The sequence below is a fragment of the Strigops habroptila genome, chromosome 8, assembly GCF_004027225.2.
Source record: "Strigops habroptila isolate Jane chromosome 8, bStrHab1.2.pri, whole genome shotgun sequence".
Taxonomy (NCBI): domain Eukaryota; kingdom Metazoa; phylum Chordata; class Aves; order Psittaciformes; family Psittacidae; genus Strigops; species Strigops habroptila.
In genome coordinates, this window is record NC_044284.2 from 41,702,890 (window position 1) to 41,722,805 (window position 19,916).

The window sequence follows — 19,916 nt, forward strand, 5'->3', positions numbered from 1 at the left end:
CCTGCAAATAAAGGGTGGCTGAGAGAGGCTGAGCAGATTCACAGACTCCCAAATGTGGGTCTGAGGGAAGAGGACCTGTGCAATACATCTGACTGCTCTTAATCTCCTGTTAATTGTCCTCTGAGGTGGCCAGTGTGGTACTGTATGGTGGGAACATAAACCAGCAGCAGTAGGTTTTAGCCAGGAAAGGCACCCCTCCCCTCTTACCCAGCCCGGTGAAGAAAGCTTGCACTAAGCAGTTTTCCTTCTTCCCTTTGTGCTCCTTGGCCGTAAGTGAGCAGGAAGCAGGTTGCTCCATGAGGGTGATCTCGGGTACTTTTTTTCTGATTATTGCTTTCTTTGAGGCATGGATATTCATAGATCCTGCCCAAGTACTTTCCAGGGCAGCATCCCAGCCCACCAGTCCTCTGGAGAGCAGCCCTGTGCTAGGCATGGTGTCTGGCAGTGAGGGAAACTGCATGTGCACATGCTGGAACATTGGTGTTGGACTGGGAATGCTGTGCACTGGGAGTAGGCTGCTCTCCTGGGAGGCACTGGCTGTTTTAAGATGTAGACCTCCTGCTTGCATGTATGATAAAGTCTACTTGCACTGTGGGGTGGTGAAAATGGCCTCAAAATCAGCATAGTGTAAAGAAAGGTGGAAATAAAGAGCAAAGCTTTCCTTGTCCCAGAGTCGTCTTATATGCTGTCGATGGACATTGCCGGGCTTAGAGGGACCCAGGTCCAAGGCTTGTCCCTCATGTGGTACGTGGGCCATCCCTGCTCTCAGGGTGGCTCATGACATTCGGTGCAGTTACTGGAGCACAGAAGAGTTGCTGCATCTCCTTGGTTTCCCTCTGTTCTGATAAAGCAGCAACCAGCCCATGCTCTTGGCAAGGATGCCTGAGTCCCTGGGCAGCAGCTTGCTGGCAGACACTCCTGTGGAAAGCCATGGGTGAAGACCACCCTAGGGGATGTTTTTGCCATCCCCAGCCAACATGGATGCTCTTCATTATGCATGCCACTCTTTTGTTTGCAGCTCCCTTGCATCCTTGCTCTCAATTAGCTGTGTGGTGATGAGTCCCACAGGTTAATTGCATATTGTATCTAAAAAACAAGAGAGAAGATCTGTCTATTGTTCTAAATTCATTGTGCTTTGGTACGAATTCAGGGCTGTTGTTGTCATTGGCTTTTGTTGCAATGGAGACAGCACAACCACTCTGAGCTCCCTACCTCTCATCTGAGTATTGCTCACTCCTGAGTCCCTGATCTTTTCAGTCTCACCATGGCTGCGAGCTCTGCAGTCTCTTGTCCTGATGCCTTGGTCTGTTGCTCCCTGTCCCTGTGAAGCTGGGACAAGTGCTGTGCCAGTCCTACCTAAAGCTGAGGCTTCCCCAAGCACTAGTTGAGCCGTCCTGGAGCTGATCCCACGCCAGCATCTCCCAGCCAGCAGCTTGCAGAACCCAGCACTGTGCTTTGCTGCATGCTGCTCCAGGGACCTCTGCAGCCCCTTTGGTGATGACACTGAGGCATCCTCCATCTTCTCTCCAAGCAGCTGCAATACATGTAGTGCCCAGCAATGTGTGTGTGTGAATCAGTTACTGCCTTGGCTAGAGGACTTTGGTCCTCTGTCAACAAGAGATGTCACCTGCCCTTACACTGCTCACATGCCTGGTGTGGTCTCTGTGGTCCCAGCTACAGCCTGTTCCTCTGATTCCCTTACAACCACAGCTCTGGGCTCTTGACACCATCAGATGCTAGGCAGGTCCCTTGGTGATGAGTTTTGGGTGTGCTGATTGTCACTTACTCCTATTTTGTATTGGATATCCTCATTAGTTTCTGATGGATGAATTCAGTTTATGGCTTAGGAGGCTGATGATTTCGTTTTCTTAACCTCTTAAGAGAATTTTGGGCTGAAGCATTTGACAAATTCAGATAAATTGCAATGTTCTGTCTCTTTCTTGGAATTCTTTCTATAAACTTACCTGCATCTTGAGGGAACAGTTGAAATGCAGAACACTGTCTGGTATATGTCTTGTGGGTTCTCCTCAGGACTTGTAAAATCCTACTTTTATGATTAAATCTGCTTTTATTGCTGTAATGAAACTGTCTGTTCTGTGGTTACTTGGGCCATTCTTAAAGATGGAGGTGATGCCTGCTATGGCATAATCTTCTGGTACCGTGGTGTGAACCCCCTTTGTAACTGAGAAGTTAGGCTTTTTTTGACATAGCTATCTATGGATCAGGGCAAAAAAATATTTTGCTTGGCACCTGAGGCGCAGGAAGCCTGCAGACTGCCTCATGATGGGCATGGGAGGAGCTGGGGGAGCATGTGTTTAGGGGAGATGGATGGAAATTCAAGTTGCATCAATTTAGTCTTCCTTGAGCTGACAAAACAGTTTTCTCCATTAGGAAATTGCAGCGCTTCAACACTCAGCTGTCGTGGTTGGCAAATAAAAGGTGATTATTCAGTATGGAAACTCTGAGTTGCATTTTGGAGTGCTCCCAGAGTTGAAAACCTTGCATTCAAGGTTTCTCAGATGCATTGAAGTGACCTGAAATGTTGGACCTGAGCAAGCGCAACCCAGAGCTGCATCTTTCCCAGCAGCAGTTGGTGTGAGGGAGGTTTATCTGGTGGTTCAACCCTGATCTCTGCCTGGATGATGCTGTGGCACAGAAATGCAGCTCATTTGCTGTCACAAACCTTTAGTGCCCTTGTAGGTTTGCACTAAAGTCCCCCAAGCAGGTAACAAATAATGGCCCTGGGGGTACCTAAGACAGTATCTGCTATTGAGATGAGGAAGGGTCTGTCTCTCCTGGGCTCCTGCATGCTTGGAGTGGACTTGGTCGCTAATAACCCAAAAGGGCTTTGCAACCTTGGTGCTTCATGTTGCCACCAGAGCCCGGCTTAGGGCTTTTGCAAGCTCTGCCTTGGCAGAAGAGCCAGAAAGGACAGCCCAGGGATTCCAAAGCAGGAGGAAAAGATGGTGTCAAAGCCTTCCCCCAATGTGCTACATCTCTAGTCTGTGGGCAGAGGGTTTTAATGGAATTTTAGGTGGTGATGGCTGCATCCATCTGCATTTCAGCTATAGCAAGATGTGCTATCACTGTCTGTGCCTGCCAGGCTTTCTGTTGCTTCGGGGTGTCCCTCTTGGCTCATTTCTCTGGCAGCATCTCCTTGCAGGGAGTAATTAGCTCTATGCTGGAGCAGTCGATGCTGCAGGCGAGGTAAATGCGGGGGAGCCAGGGCAGGGGACCGTGATGCTGCCATGTGCCATCGGGGTGGGGGGATGAGACCCCTGTGGGAACTGGCTGAGCTAATCCTCTCTGCTGGTCATAATTGCAGGCTGGTCTGGCAGGAGACCCTGCGGGCAGGATTGCTCCTGGGGCAGAGCAGATAGCAGGAAAGCCTCAGCTTTTTCTGCAAATGAGCCTCCTTGGGCTCTAAAGAAGTTGTTCTTTGCAGTGCTGGCAATGCCCTGGTTGCCAGGCTGGGGGTGAGCTCGTGGGGGAAATGGCCTTTTTTGGCATGAAAGATTGTTCTGAAAGCAATGGGCTTTTGGTGCCCTTGGAAGCTCATGGCAGCAGAGTGGCTGTGCCGAGCTGCATACAGGGAGGGCTGCGATGTGCTGAGAGGCCTTGGAGTACCCGTGCACCCATCCTCTGGGAACAGGGCACTCGAAGGCTGCGTATAGAGCAAGGGCTTACATCAAAGAGATGGAGAGAGCCAGCCCCAGGCTGCAGCAGGAGAGGGAGGGTGAGGGCTTGGTCGGGGCTGTAGCTGCCTCATGAGAGCTAGAGGGGCTCTGGCTCCTGCTAAAGCCATCCAGGGGGTTTGCTTTGCCATGTGATGGAGGGATGGTCTCAGGAGCACTGGCACTGCTCTGTGGCTGTCAGGTGAAAATGAGAAGAGAAAATGTACCCCCCTTGGTGTTCATTGCAGAGTGAGGAGGAAAAGGAAATGATTGTTCTCCTTGGGCTTTTTCTGGAGGGATAAGAGAAACAACAGGAGCAGGAAAATCCAGGAGAGGGAGTGATTCATATGTTTAATTCACCCTGCAGTTCCTATTACCACTTTTTATTTGCGCTACATGGCATCATTCAGAGGCTCCAGCTGAGATCAGTGCCGGACATGAGTGGCTGTTGCTTAGCCTGGGGTGGGAGGTGCAGTGAGGAGGGTGATGAGCATCCTTCGTCTGCAGGAAAACCAAATCATGGAGTGGGCAAACACCTCCACTGGCTTCATTGAGCTTTCCTTCCTATTTCTTCCAAGAAATGAATAGTGAAGAGAAGAGGAGAGGCGATTCCCCAGGGCACATGACATAAACTGCATTGGTATAAATTGCTCTCCATGTCTGGATGTTTCTGCTACATTTGGGGCTATCTTCAGCTCTTTCCATCACATCTGTTGGGCCCATGACAAACACGTGGATCATCTGCTGCCCTAAACCTCAAAGGTTTGTATTTCAAAGCTCTAGCAGTTGTAGTGCAGGTCCTTCAGGCTGGCTAGCAGGGAGCTTGCTGGGCAGCTGCACCTCAGCTACATAACTGCAGGCTTCAGAGCAAGAGAATGATATGCTCTTCATAAGGCCAGTATCAGGCACTGGGGGAAAAGCATAGAGCTTAAAAAAACCCAAACAACCTTCAAGGCAATGCCTTGTGGGGCAAGCATTCGTTTAACCATCTGCTGTCTGTGCTGAGCTAGTTTCCCACTGAGCAGAGCTGGCAAGAAATGAAAGGCATTTGTCTCCTGCAGACAGTAAGCTATGCCCTTCTGTGGCAACAGGCTGGAGATGGGTTGTGCTAGGGTTTGAGGGTAGAAATCTTCCCAAGTGGAGCTGAAGCCCTGGGGATGCCCTCGCATGGGGCGGCTCTAATGCTTTGGTTGCAGGGTTGTTTGGGTTTTTTTAGTGTAGAAAACAGTATCTTCTTTTAAAGGAGCTTGTAACTGCCTCCTACATACCCCTTTTGCGCTAAGCCTGGGTTGCTGTGTGTCCCTCTGCAAAGCTGGGGCTAGCCAGCAAAACCCCAGAGTGCTTCAGTGCACACAGGTAACATGCTGTCACTCAAAAGCAAAACTTGTTACAGGCTCTAACACGTCCCCAGAGGCAGGTAGGAGAAATGTGTGCGATTTACAAGGTAACAATTTTGTTTCTGGTCTGTAGAATGAAAAAGAATGGTATTACTGAGATTGCTGGTGGCAATGAGACCTGCTGTCCCTGAAGATAGAGATCTAGTGCTCATTGCTGAGCCCTGCATCTTATGGATCCACCTTGGAGAATAGCCAGAGAGAAGGTGGTCCAGGCTCCTGCATCTCGAGGAGGAGCAAATGCAACCCAGCACCAGTGCGGTTTGAGGGGTGGACCCTCCACATGGACACAGAAAAACCTTCAATGGGATCCAGTGGACCATGATTTATCTTGCTTAGCAGACATTGTTCTAATTAGCATCAGCATTGGATAGCCCATCCTATAACAAGGATCTAATTTGCAACTATCTGGGCTGGGATTAAGTGGATGATCTGCCTTGGATACAGGGACCGATGGGATCACTGGGTGGCTGTTGCTCTCACCAGCCGGTGCTGCTTGCGTACCGTCAGCCCTGTGTGTGTACGTGCTTGTCTAGCCAGGGTTCTTGAACAGTTTCCCAGCAACAGTTTCCTCAGCTCCCTTCTGCCTTCAGCTCAAACTGCCCAAATGTGAGCTGCAAGGGCAGGTATGGGGAGAGAAACAGGCAGCGAAGCAAACTGGCTGAATCTTCTGAAATCCTGGGATTGAAAGCTGAAGCTTCTCACTGCCTTCCTCAGAGCAAAGCCATCAGCTCTTCTTTTTTGTGACAGCTCTCTGAATCTGATAAATGTTTTCTGCTGTTTCCTTGGCTTCTCCCTCCACATCCTCTTGTCACCTATGGGAGTACTGTTTCCATACGAGGTGGTGCAGGCAGCCCTGGACACCTCCCCTAAGGTAGAAACCCAAGGGAAATATGGAAATATGGAGAAGCTTTCTGATGTCCTGCCCTGGTGAGGTGGGTTGGTGTGAGTCCAGCAGATCTTGCACCCCAGGTGCTGAAGAGGCAGAAAGGGAGGCAAGAGCAGAGAGACCCAGCTAGGCTTAGCTCTTGTTCATGGCTCAATCCAGGTCTGAATTTCTACATTTTAGAAGTAGTACAGTAACTCCTGCTCTCCGTCAGCTGGGTAACAGGCTGTGCTCAAAGCTGACACCTGTAGGGACCCATTGTTTCTGGTTTTTTCCCTGCCCTCTTAAAAACCTTCATTCTTCCTGTAGTCTGGAGACTCCAAGGCACATCCAGTTTTAAATCTGGACTTTGTCACACCAGACTTGTCCTAGAGTAGGGTGTATATGTTAGCCCTGCCTGGAGGGGAGTTCTGTGCCCATGCACAAGATTGGCCATAGCCCAGGCCCACCTGTCTGTCCATGGCTGGAAGCAGCATACTCTTCCACTCTGCCATGCCTGTCATTACTTAATGATGTAGGTAATCATTAGGGTTATGTACTTCCACCTAGGTACCTTGTGCCCTGCTGATACCCATGGTGCAGCCTGGGGTTGGAGCAGCAGGCTTTCCACCTCATCTAGGAAGTCACACTTGGCCCTGGGTGGCCTGATAGCACATTCCAGGATCCTGCTGGTCACTGGGAAATGCTTGGGACCTGGCCTGGCATACTGGCCACTAGCTGAGGAAAGCTCTGGTGCCTTTCTATGTGTTGTTACAGCTGCAGGCTGATGCCTTTTCTCAGTGGTTGTCAGCTTTCCCTGGATTTAGCTGAGCAGTCTGGATATGAAGTTCCTCAAAGCCCCCTGGAAATCTCATTTCTACTGACACGCGTACTGAGAGAACTGTATTAAACCTGATAAGAGCTAGCTCAGAGATTCCAGCTTTCATAAATACCGTAGCCGACAGCCGCTTCTGTAATGCTTTAACACCCATTTTAAATAGCTCCCACAAGGAGAAGGATAAGAGCAACATATAATAGCTGTGGTTTAGGATATGTGCTGGTTTAAGGTGAGCAGCTTGGGGTTTAGGTGGAAGCACTGGGAGTAACAGCTATAGCTCTGCAGGCAGTTCTGGGAGTGCTGCCTGCTTAGGCTGCTGCAGATCCTCACCCATCACTCCCCTCCCCGCTCCTATCTGCCTGGTGACCGAACCCACCCCCTGCTCCAGCACCTGGTCCCCTGGGCAGTGCTGTGTGCCTATGACAGAGGCAGCATGCAGGATTTGTGTGTTTATGGAGCCTGAGTCTGGACTGCCTGAAGTTGGGGTCCTTGGGGCTAAAATACGAACTTCCCTCTGCGTAGGTGTGGGAACATAGTGGAGGCTTTGCAAGATACCTATCTTGTAGAGTGTGAGTGTGCATCCACAAAAGCCCTGACTGTCCCACCAGGAATGTAATGGGGAGAGAAAAAGTCTGTTTGGTGTAGAGAAGAGACTGCTCAGTGACTGGAGTTGAGATAAGCTTCATCAAGAGGAGAGAGATGCCAAAAAAGCTACTCACCATTATAAGCCTTTTCCCTGTTGCTCGTACACATCTCTGCCTCCTGCAGCGAGAAGCCCTCCCTGCCTGCCTGCTGGCAGGAGGATCCCATTTGGATCTGTTTAGACATCATTTCACTAATATTGTTGTTTATCATGTGTTGGAGCTGTGCCTAACAGCCTGAGCAGCCCCGGGGGGTGCCAGCTGCCTGGTGTGGTGCATGCCTCTGTGCTCCCTGGGCAGCATCAGCCCTCATGAAAGCATCACTGGGGCTCCCTGGGGAGAGTTGTCACCTGCTCTTGGCTTTGCTCAGAGCATCTTTAGCTTCCTTGGTGTCTTCACATAAAGCTGGGGCAGGCTGGTAATGTGGGTGTTTTCTAAGAACCTGGCACAATGAGTGTGTAGTCACCCCCACTGCAGTGTTAAGGTCACCTTGCAGTAATGTGGCCTCAAATCCATGGGCAGTGATGGGGGCCAGAGCCTGCTGGGTGAGCCATTGTCTCTCAGAAAATCCCTTGGTTAAAGGTTTGGAAAATAAAATCCAGTTTGTTTCTGGATGTCAAAGCAAATGGAAAGGACGCTGCATGCTAAATGTCATCAAAGCAGGTGAATTAGGCTCGAGTAGCAGTATGTGATGAAGAGGACAGGAGACCAAAATGCTGCTGCTGTGTAACCTGGACCCATTTCTGTGCAGTACTCAGGGTGGGGAAGCAGTGGCATGGAGAGGAATAGAGACTGCTTTGGAAAAACCACCAAGCCATGGCTGAAACACACCTGGGTGAGGCCTGGGGCTGGGGAGGAGCAGCAAGCGGGTATTAAGGGACTTTGCTTCTGCTTTTATTTATTCTGGAATAACACGCCCTGTTCTGGTCTGCAATCAGGGGGATGCTGAGAAGTTAGCTTGGAGCAAATTCAAAAGCATGATTAAAGGTTTATTGAGAAAAATGCTGCACAGCTGGAGACCTGGTATATTTGGACCTCCACGGGAGGGTAACTTGATCTCTGGCTCTTAAAAGCTTGTAGCAATCTTAGGGTGAGGATTTGCCCATCCTGCCCAAGCATGAGGAAGATGGTGTGCTTTTTGGAGGAGATGGGAAGATGCCACCCAGATGATGGACCTGTGGGTGATGCTGCTGGGCTGCCCACCCAGGGACTCTGGTTCTGGTCTCTCTCCAAACCCTCCTGATCAGCTGCAGCTTTCAGACACAGAACAGGGGTGGATCTGGGGAGGTACCTCAGCTGGGGTGTTGCTGTAGGCATGAGCTATGGGAACAGGTGAGGAGGTAACTGGGCAGTGCAGCAGGAGCATCCTTGGTCTGGTCCAGCAATGACACCCCAGGGCGCTTGTTTAGGTTGTGTTTCCCCATGTGTGGACCAAAGAGCTTTGCAAACACAGGCTATTGCAAGGAGCTAATTGACTTTCCATCATATTCTCCGGTCTCTTTGTGAGTGAAATGACTAAAACGCAGCCGCAGGCTTCCCAGTAAACAATGAGCAGTTGGTTTCACATGGCTCCCTGTCAAAAATCCCAAACTGGAAAGGCAGGAAAACAAACAATCAGATCAGAAAGAAATGGGTTTTTGGCACCGATTCCCGCCATGTTGACTGGGCTGTGAGACAGTCCCTGTGAAATGGCTTAGATTTTAGTGAAACAGCTCAGACACAAATAAGGGGCTGGGAGAAATGGATTAAAATTGTGTGTTTAAGCCCAGGTGTCTGCAGTTGGAGAGGAGCATGGCAAAGGTATGGGTCCCTGCGTGCTTTCCAGATGGCAGATTTTAAATACAAGAGGCATAGTTATACCCTGGGTACTGAAGCAGAACAAGTGCCAGGAAAATATATACTTCAGCTAAAAGGTGGGAGTTTGGAAATCAAGAGCAGCACTTGTTTTGTAACAGAAATATAAACTATTTGTTTGAGGTGGAGCAGCAGGCAGGGTAAAGGTGTCTCCTCTGTGGGCTCAGCTTTCCCAGTGACAGGTCAGGACTGCCACCTCTCTGGTCATTTAACTCAATTGACAAAAATTGGCCAGAGCATCCAGGGGGAATTTGTTCATACCATTTCCTGCAGTTTGCAATAGCCAATGTTTCTTGATCATCCCATTCAGGCTGCAGCTTCCCTGCAATTCAGCTAGCCAGAAGAGTGGTCCCAAAGGGGAGAGGTCCATACTTTTGTCTGCCTCCCACTCCACTGTGTTATTTTTCTTTTTCTTTTGCAGCACAGTCTTCGAAATTTCTGCTAGTGAAAAGTTTTTTCCGGGGAGGACTGTCTGGTTTTAGAAAGTTCCTACTCTGGGAAAGTTTAGTCTCACTTTACATAAACACCCTAAGATTTAGGCCATTTTTCTTCTTTCAGTCCTTGTTACAGTGCTCACATTATTGCAAGAGAGTACATATCATTAAATATGTTTCAAGTTTCACAGTCTTTCCTGTTGTTGAACAGAAGTGTGTAATTTGGCATATGCAGGTCCTTGGGAACAAACCTTAATGGGGTATCGGTGCAGCATTGGGGAGTGTGTGGCACTTACTGGAATGTACTTTTGTTCCCACCCTGAGGCAGTTTCACGGGTTTCTGAGAGCTTACCAGCCGTGGGAGTCACAGCAAACCTTACCCAGTTTCTCTTCCTCATGGCAATTGCAACTTCTTTTCTCCAGGAGAGCAACACTTGCTCCCCATGAAGGTCCATGGCTTTCTGGTGGGTGTCTCCAGCTCTCACGTCTCAATGGGGCCAGCAGACAATTTGGCAGTTCACATACGTGCACTTCCAGCAGCTGTCCTCTGCTGGGTTGGAGGCTTTGCTAAATGCATGTGGCTCCTTTGTTTCTAAAGATGCTTTCAGGTGGCCTGTGCTTCATGTCCTCTTGTCTCTTTAGCTCTGTTTAAAATACACACATGTCTATTTAGTAGAAAAATACACAAATCAACTTGAAAGCGATGAGCATGAAACTCAAGAAATGAGGCACATGTCCAACAAAACAAGGAGCTGCACTTTCTGACTCACACTAGCCAACTTTACAGATACTGATGACCCAGAGGGAGTGCAGGGTGGATGATGTCCTCATACTGCAGCTCACCTGGGAATGGATGTGGTACTTGCACAGTAGCCCCTGATGTGCTGTGGGTCCTAAGCACAGGAGACGGACAGATGCTGGGCAAAACCTGGATGTTTTTTCACCGCAGCACAGCCCTGAGCCTGTGTCAGGGACAGCAGGCTGAGATGCTCTATTTCCTGCAACACCGTGGACATTGCAGAAGGCAGAGGCAGAATTAACCTGGATTGGGGGCATAGTGCAGGGCTGGGCAAGAGGTGGTCTGCATCACTCACAAAAAAAGTTGCTGCTCCCCTTATGCTTGGCAGAAACCAGTGCTAAAAACCCATGGCAGGAGTATACCTTGCAAGGGATCCTTTCCCTTGTCTCAAAATGGGAGCTGCTTTATCAGCCCACCTCATCAGCGTTGACCTGCTCTCAAATCCCAGCAGCTCCCCAGCATCTATCCTGAAGCTTAAATAATCTTTGCTATTGAGGTTGGTGGCTTTTTTTTTTTTTTCTGTTTTCCCCTAGTGTCTAAACTACAATTTACAACCCATTACTTCTTGTCCTGTTCCCTGGGGGGATGCAGTGCAATTTATTCCTGCACCCTTTGTAGCAACCTTTTACATAATTGAAGACTGCTATCATGTCTCTTCTGCTTTCTGATTTCCAGGCTAGACAAATACAGTTCTTTTGGGGCTTCTTCCCCCCCCCCCCCCCCCCCCGGTTGTGTTTTGCTGCCGTTTGTATGCTTGCTTTACTGCCCTCTGAACTGTCTCCAATTAGTTCACACCCGAAGGGTTTGTGGCTCTACGTGCAGGAAGGAGGGGGAGAAAAGCTAGTTGGGCTTTTGTGCTGCATGGAAAGAAAGCAATATCAAAAAGCTAGAGGTCCTTGGCGTTACTCTTCACAGTGCTGCTATACAGGAATAATTGGTTAGCAAGTGAGCACTGAACATAGATCAAGTCCAGGTAGTGTCTGCAAATGAAACGGTGCTGGATTTGAGCTTAGGTGTCTCTGGGTGCTCTAACAAAGCTTGGGGTTGAGCAAAGTCGGATGCCCCTGAATGTACAAGATGCTTGTTTCTGTCTAGCTGGGCTTTGCAGTTCTGCGTATTTTTGGTTCCCTTTCCAGCCCGTGCTTTGGGTCCCAAACCTGCTCGCCGGGTGCTTGCCTTGCTTTGCCTTTGCACGCTTGCGCGGCTGAGGGAGGCTCCTGCGAGCGGGCGCCGCTGCCCCTGCTGCTCGCTCCCCCGAGATGACAGCAGCTCGGGACTGGGCTGTCGGCACTGCTCCCGATGCCGTCTCTCCATGTTTCATTCCTGTCTAGCTGGGTGGTGGGAGGAGACGCGCGGCTTTGTCTCCGTGCCGATCAGCATTGTCTTTTCTTTTGGGATGAGGAAGCTGATCTGCATTCGTGTCTAATTGTCTGAGGAGCTGCAAAATTATTCACTTAACGAGCTCTCGGGGAGAGCCTTGCTTCTCCTCCCCCTCCGGGGGGAGCTGGGAGCAGCCTTGCCTTGTCACTTGCCTGGGAAGGCAGAAGGGCTGTGCGGAGCCGTGGGGATGGGGAAAGGGAGATGGGCTATGAATGGTGAACCCCCAGAGCTCAATTACCCCCAGCTCTCACCACGAGCAGGTAACCATGGAGACATCTGAATCCAAGGCATTACCAGTCCCCAAGTAACAGCATATATATATTTAAATAAAGTCCCTGGGCTTGTCACAGAGAAAGCCATCTTGGTGTGTTCAGGCTGGCTGCCATGCTGGGAGTTGCAGGGAGGCCTGAGTTGCAGGGAGGCCGTGCAGGACAGGATCTGGGGGTACCATGTATGCGGGGCTGTGTGTGAGAGGGTGTCAAAACCTTTTCTCTGGGAGGCCAGAGGAATGCGTAGGGTGTGTTTACCTATCCCTACCAGTGCCAGCTCCTAGCAACATGGGAGAAATGGTGAGGAATGGGGTTGCTGATGTGTGTGGGCCCTCTGGCAGTGCTTTTTGCCTTCTGCACATGCCAGGATGGCCTTGCTTAGGCTGGATTTGCCAGTTTGGTGTGCAGTGTCCTGGCAGTTGGTTGAGGAATTTCTATGCATCCCAAAGAGAATGGGTATTTGCAGGTTTTTCTCTGTGCCTTTTCCCCAAGGTGCTGGCAGAAGTGTGTTGGGGCAGGAGCATGCTCATCGAGCATGTGAATGAATGGGAGTGCTGGAAGAGACGTTTAAATGAAGCACTCCTCTCCAGGATTTTCTTCCCTTAGCTTCATTCAGATTTAGGGATAAAGGTTTTAAAGAGACAGCACTCATGCTGGGTGGCACAGGCTGGTATCCCTGTGGGGGGGTGGCTGGGTGCCTTGTTCTACTGCTTCCCTAGCCCCTGAGGTGCAGGTGTGCTACTGCAGAGCCATGCAATGCCCTGGTAAAGCAAAAGTAACATAACCTGTCCCAAACATCTGGTGCCCTGGCTCTCTGGGGTGACGTGCACCATGATGCCAGCCATGGCTGCCCCATGCGGGTGAGATGTGTGCTGGGCCAGGAGTTGTATGCCATGTGGCAGCACATGCTGGGGGATTCGGTACAAGCACAAGGACAGGGGCAGCTTCAGGACAGTGTTAGCAACACTACTGGTCCAGCCCTGGAAGCTTCTGAAGTCTGGAATGCTCCTGGGCAATGCCAAGCAGCACTGGTTTGCTGGGATGCTTTGCAGTGTGGTGGAAGGAAAGTGAGGAGCCGGAGGGGCATTGTGGTGTGGGGGCATCCTGCCCACCCAAACAGCTCCCTGGCCAAGGCTCCAGTGAGCTGTCTCTCAGAGAAGGCAGCAATGAAAAGCTTTTGGGGACTCCTGTGCAAACCATCTGGGCTTGTCTGAGCCATGCTATGCTAGGGCTTCTCCCTGCACATGCTAAGGGTGAATATGAAGAGCTGTGTGCTGCCTTAGTCCAGTGATACTGCCAAGGGGCTGCTGTCACTACTGTGACAGTGTCGTAGGTCTCCTTGACTAAAATACAGAGAGTCTGTGTCACCTGTAGCTTTGCTACCCTGCACCTTCAGGTCCAGTTGTCCATGGGTGCTGCCTAGGGTGCCTGGAAAAGCAAAATGGAGCCCAGGCAGAAGCAGTGGGCATGCACCTCTGCAAAATGGGCTGCAAACATGATTTAAGAGTTGAATGTAACTCCTTCCTGTCAGCAGCCCTCAGATGCTGTGGGGTAAATATCTGGCTGATCTGGAGCTCCATATGCCCCCATGTCCCTCACCCCTCCAACTGCCCTTGCTTTTGCTGCTGACTAAGAGGAGGTCTCATACAGAGAAGGGCAGAGAGTGCAGTGTGGTATTTCACTTGGATATGTAGTGGCTGGAAAACTCATGCCGCCTTTGTGTGGGAAGAGCTGTGGAGGTCACTATGCCCTGGACCAAGGTGTGTGGAGAAAGGGGGAGACCTGGGCTGCAAAAGAGGGTTTGGGGAGCACCAACACTGCCTGGTCGGGCAATGTGGGGTCCTTTGACAGCAGTTCATAGTCCCCGCGTGGGTCTGAGCTGGTAAAATCAAACCTGCTGAAGCAGCCGGGGTGCGGGTTTCTGGGTGCTGCTACTGCGCGGGTGCCTGATCCCGGGGTGGCTGAGCTGTGCTGGTGGGCAGAGAGATGGTGGTGGGCCAGCTGTGCTGGTGCACCCGTCCTTATGCCCAGTGCCTGTGCAAGGGGGGGTGTGCCCGGACAGTTCCTGCTCTGTTTTGGTGGAGCTCGGCTGCTTCCTCCTTTGTTATCCTCTGTCTGCCCCCTCTGGTGTATGTGCGAGTTCCCTTTCACCGATTGTCAGAAATTTCTCTTCCACTGTGTGGGCAGGAGACAGATTTTAACTGTCTCTATTTTCTTCCCCTCTTTTTTTTTTTTTTTTTTTAACCCCCCCCCCCCCTTCCCTCCCTGTTCCTCTTGTCTCTCCCTCCCTCCTTTCCTTCCCCTCCCTCCTTTTCTCCCTCCCTCCCCCCGGCTTTTTTTCTCCCTTCCTATAACAAATAATGTCTCTGGAATAATATCCCGACCTCGCCCAGTTCTCCTGCAGGAGCCATGCCTCTATTTCCAGGTAAGCTGTGCCCAGGGCTGGCTGCTGCCGGGGATGGTGGCCCTGGGGAGATCCCGCTCGCCCTCCCAAAGTAGAGCAACGCTGTCGCCGTTGGGGACATCGCGTCTCCCCCGCTCGCTGCTACCTGTTGGAGACAGCCGGGAGACGGCAGTCCCCGCCAGTTGAGACTGTCTCCATCCCCCTCCTTCTCCTCCTCGCTTTGAGCGATTCGGTCTCGGTGGACACCTCCTCCCCTCCCTTCTCGGCGGCTTTTGTCTCACCCCGGCCGCCGGGGATGCGCTGAGCTCCGGGCGCACGTTGCGCCGCCGCGTCGGGGAAGGAGGACGGGAGGAAGGAGCCGGCGGCAGCCAGGGGAGAGAGGTGGGTTGAGGCCCCGGGGGGCTGCGGGGCCGGGGGGCTCTCCTCCTCGCACGGGAGGATGGAGCTGCGCTTTGGGAGGGCATCCCAAGTTTGAAGCTCGACTCCCCGTTTCGCTCCTTCCGGAGGGTTTCTCGGCGGCTGCGGCTCGGCCGTGCCCGGGAAAGCAGCTCTGCGCTCGCAAAGTTTTTATTAAGGTAGCCTCGGAGCGGCGGGTGCCTCGGCGCTCCGCTTAAGGTGGCTCTTCGCCGGCCACGGAAGGGGGCCGGGGGCAGCTGTCGGGGTCCCGGGCGGCAGCGGCCGTGCTGCGGCTCCGGGCCAGGCTCGGCTGGTGGGGCTGGGGGGTCCCGCTGCCCCGGGAAGCAGTGGGGTATGTGTGTGTGTCAGTGGCGGGGGCTGCCCTGCCTCATGCCCCGGGTGGGGTGGGCGAGGCTGAGGTGGAGTGTAAGCCCCTTCTCTTCCCCTGCCTTGGCCACCTGGGAGCTCTGAGCGCCTTGGAGAGCCCTTGCTCGGGGTAGGGGCAGTGGTGGTGGCTGGCCTTGGGCTTGTCCAGCATCAGTCCTCCTCTGCTTGCCCAAGGCCTCCCAGACGTGCAGGATTTCCTCTCTTCCCTGGGAGTGTGCAGGCTGCATGGGTGTCCCCAGCAGCCTCCCCTGCCTGCCCTGGGCATCCAGCGGTTTGTGTGGTTTCTCTGCGCCCAGTCCCCATTTTGTGGGGGTCTGGGTGCCGCTTCTAAGTTTGGTCCCTGCCTGGCTGTTGCTGGTGGCAGTGGTGAATGCATGGTCCCCAAAATCACGCTTGCTTGTGTTGTTCCTGTAGCTCTCCTGCCTGTTCTTGCATTGAAGAGTATGTGTTTTGGTGCTTGTGGTTCCTGCTGGCCTTCTGCATGGTCAGGGTAACTCTCACCCACAATCCTGAACAGACAAGTGCTACTTGTTCCCTGGACCACCCTCGCTTCCTTTATGGGCTGCATTCCCCTGGGTGGGTGATCTCATCCCCCTCTTCATGCTGACATGAGGCCAGGCTCGGTCCATGCTGCAGATGGGGAGGTCTGGGCTCAGTATGCCGTGGGATGTGGTGACACTCTCAGATGGTCCGTATCCATGGCCGAGGCTGTTTGGCAGATGAGACACAACGTTATGGAAGGTGCTGTCAGTGAGATGAGACACACGATTGCAGCCTCGGCTGCTTCTGCTGGCAATTTTGGCAAAGACTGGGACATAGCTACCATCCGTTGAGTAATTCGAGACTGAGTACCATCCAAATGGGAGTGTCTTTTGAAGGGGTTCTCTTCAGCTCCCTCTCCTCAAAGTGTCTGCACAGTATTGCTGGCACATGGAAGCAGCAGGATGCCAGGGAATTGAAAACTGGGGTCCTTCTAGTTAGCAGCCGTGGGGGTCTCTGCAACGCAGCCCTCCATCAGTGTGGCACAGGCAGCATGGCAGAGCCACAGGGCAGGTCTCGGCACTGGTGCTGTCCTGGATGTGTGTCTATAGGTTTGGAAGGTAGAGAAGATGGCTGTGGCAGCAGGCTGTCCCCAGGCACTAAGCTCCCCTCTCATCTCTGCTTCTGCCCGGCTGACTTTCCTTGCTTCTCGTTGGTCCTGGAGTACCTGGAAAGTTTGTTCATGGCAGTTTGGGATGCATTTGCATCCCTTGAGCACCTGGGGGTTTCTTCCTCCTCTGCCGTCACATAGGCAAGAGTATACCTTTCTCCAGTAAAAGGCCAAATGAGAGCATGGCCTGCCCTGTTGCACCTTGGCACCTATTTTGGATGAGTGACAGGTTGATGCTGAGATGTGTTTTCCTCAGGCTCACCCATGCTGCTGCTGATCTAAGCACGCACATGTGATCTCCTAGCTGGTGGTGCCTTTGCCTCCGTGCAAACAGGACTTTCCCATGGCCGTGTGAGGCTGCAGCCCCCTGCGCCCCATCCCTGGTGTGGTTGAGTCAGTGCACCCACCCACTGCACCCAGTGCCTGAGTCAGGCTTTTCATACACTGGTATGAATCACTCACAGCCACACTGATGACTTTAGTGACAGCTGAAAAGAGAAAATGATCCCCTCCCCACTAGTGCTGTCAACTGGTCTCCTTGCCCACAGTGACCCAAGAAAACTTCTCTGAGTGGCACTCTTGTGATGGCAGATAGAGTTTCTGCTAACTTTCTGCATTCTGTGGTTGGGTTGATCCATGGATGCAACCGAGGATGCTCATGGCTGAAATGGGTGAACACTGGGTTGGGATGGCGCAGCCTGGAGGACTGCTCCTCTGCCTTGGTGCTAAGAGGGCTTGCTTGCTAGATTGGAGTGAGTCTAGCAGTGTGCTGAGCCATCCCTTGGCTCTTCCCTTAGGGCAGGGTGCATTTTGGGACAGTTTTCCTAAGGCTGCTCCACTTTCCACCTCAGTCTCTCTGGGGATCACATGTGGAGATCTGGATCCCCAGCCAGGCAGCCTGCTCTTTCCTCTCCCCCAGCCTGCTGGGGTGCAGCGGGACCATCTGAACCCCAGTGTGAGCAGCTGGTGATGAGTAAAAGAACTGTCAGGAAAAAAGCCAGTTCCCCCCCCATGGTTTTGGCTGCTCCTCTCCCTAGTGCTGCTGGCTGGCAGATGGTCTCGACCAGCAGCTCAGCTGGTGGCCGGGATGCTCTTTGCTCCCCTGCCAGAGGCTGGGGCTATGTCTCCACTGGCCCCCCTGGGGCCAGAGGTGACTGTTTTAGCACAGGAAAGATGCTTGTTAATTAACCTTCCCAGGGGTCCCTATCAGTTGCTTTCCTGGCTCTGCTGGAGAGAGCATGAGGCTGGTGGCACTGCCTTCTGCCAGCCTGGGCAGGGGACTGGGGCAATCGCACATCCCTCACCACCACATACAGGCTCACTAGGAATTAGAGGAGCACCCCTGTGTGCCCACTCAAGCAGTGCAACTGCAGAGTGGGGGGCGATACTAAATGAAACCAGTGCCTTGCACCTCTGCAGAGCTTCAGGGAAGGCACAGACGAGAAGCACATCACACAGGCTTCCTGGGTGCCTTCCAGGTCCCAGCCCGCCCCTCGGCCATCTCCCACAAGTTTTAGATGCTGCTCTGCTTTATTGCTGCCTGTTGCTTTTGCAAAAGCTCTTCCTGCACCTCCCTCTCTCCCAGCGCCGGCTCCCCTCCAACATGTCCCCTCCTTCCTTCCTGCTCCCTGCGGCTGAAATGAAGTGCTGGAGTATTTCAGGGATGTCAAAACATACCATTAGTCACAGCCATGAGGCCTCGTGCCCAGGGAGAGGCTGCTGAGCTCTCTGTCAGGCTGAGAACTGAACAGGACGGGAGCTGGGGGGTCAGAAGCAAAGGCTTGGTGCAGCTCAGTGAAGGCTTTGGGATTCCTTCCTTTCTGGTGTCTCTGGCATCATCCTGACTTCTTTCTGAGCAGTGGGTTGGATCAGAGGTTCCCTGGCATCAATCAGTCCACAATTCCCCTGAGACGTTGAGATGTGGCATCTGCAAAACGAGGGGCTAGGTTCCCCCCTCCCCCTACTTTGTTGGGGATTCTCCCCAAAAATACTATGCCAAAGTCAAGGGGATCTTCCAACTGTGTCCAGCTCCTATGTTAATTATTGGCTCACAAGAGATGTTTTCTTCCAGAGAGATGTTACGTTTAGCACTTTCCATGTTGGGTTATGTGCCCTCTACCTCAGAGGCCATCTCTAGTGGATTTAAATCAAACATTGGGTTTCCCAGGCAGTTGTTTAAACAAGGCAACACAGGCACCAAAACACCCGCTCCCTGTGGAGGCGCAGAGTCCTGCTGCACTGCTCACCATCCATAAGCATCTGTGCTTCCCAGTCTGGCTCAGGTTTGCTGTTCTATTTCTTTGGTACCAAAATACTCTTATTTCCTTTCATTTAACAAGCAAGGAATATAGGATCCTGTTAAAAACACATGGAGCATTTGATATAAAGCACCTGTCTGATGGCACAGGCAAGATGCTAGAGATGCCGGAGCCTGATTTCCACTCCCTGCAGCGCTGCTCCCCTGTCCTCTCACTTAGCCAAGCAGCAGAAAGCTCAGCATTGCCAAGCTCTCTGTGGAAGAGGTTGAGTTTCACCTCCTCCTGCAATTCTCTGAATACTGCTGCCTATAAATAAGCACCAAACCAGCCGGAAAGGTGCCTTAGAGCATGGAGGTGTTGGCAGGGCCTGGGTGACGATGAACTTTACCCCTGTGAGCAGATCCCCAGAGAGGGACGATTAAGCTGTGGCTAATATTTTTATGAAGCTTTCTGGTTCAGCAAAGTGTTTGCATTTCCCCTGCCTTTTTTTCCAAGCTGCAGGAAGAAGGTGGGCTTTAAACCCCTGTTACTCTGGGTGCCCTCCAACTGGGACCAGTGTTGAGTGCTTTTAGGAAACTGATCCATGCTGGGCAGCTTGTTTGATGTTGACCCATCCTTGAGGCATCCTGTGTGACTTCTAGGGATGAGTGCTGGAGGATGAAGGCTTTGTGGAACCTGCCACTGTTAGCAAAGAGCTCTGGAGAATGCTTTCTGCAGGCAGTGAGCCTGCTCCCCAAGCCCCTGTGCCACTGCTGTGGGGTGTGAGTCTTCCTGGGAGTGAGGGTTCATGCAGTGGTGGGATCATGTGGGCACAGCTCCAGAGAGAAACCCCGGCTCTGGTCTGCGACTGGGAAACAGATCCAGTCCCAGTGGCCTCTCCAGCCCTGCAGCATGTGCTCTGGAAAGCTGGCATGCATTCACTGAGGCTTTCCAATCACGGCCAGGAAATAAGACCCAGTTTACAATTAATTAAAGTGGGTCCTTCAAGGAAAGGAACACCTCTTCTGCATGTTTCTGTGACCTGGATAAGCCCTGTGGTGGGCCAGGGTGGCTACTTCCAAGTTGGCTGTGTGGTGAGTTTTAATTGACATCTCATGCGCTGACTGTGCCTGAGAAAATCAGGCTGTAGCTAATGGGAGTTGCTCAAGATGGTGGCTAATTAGCATGATTAAC

At 52.1% G+C, this 19,916-nt stretch overlaps 1 protein-coding gene across 7 annotated transcripts in view; it reads left to right on the forward strand.

Annotated features, from left to right (window-relative positions):
* Positions 1-14,335: 14,335 nt before the first annotated feature.
* Positions 14,336-19,916, forward strand: part of CACNA1E (calcium voltage-gated channel subunit alpha1 E) — a 141,546-nt gene continuing 135,965 nt past the window's right edge. For 6 of the 7 annotated variants that reach the window (XM_030495458.1, XM_030495463.1, XM_030495460.1 and 3 more), the window contains exon 1: positions 14,336-14,573. The gene's annotated coding sequence lies outside the window, so the exon portion shown is untranslated. Of the gene's footprint in view, positions 14,574-14,820; positions 14,934-19,916 lie in introns of those variants that run through there. The other variant, XM_030495459.1, reaches the window with a different exon arrangement.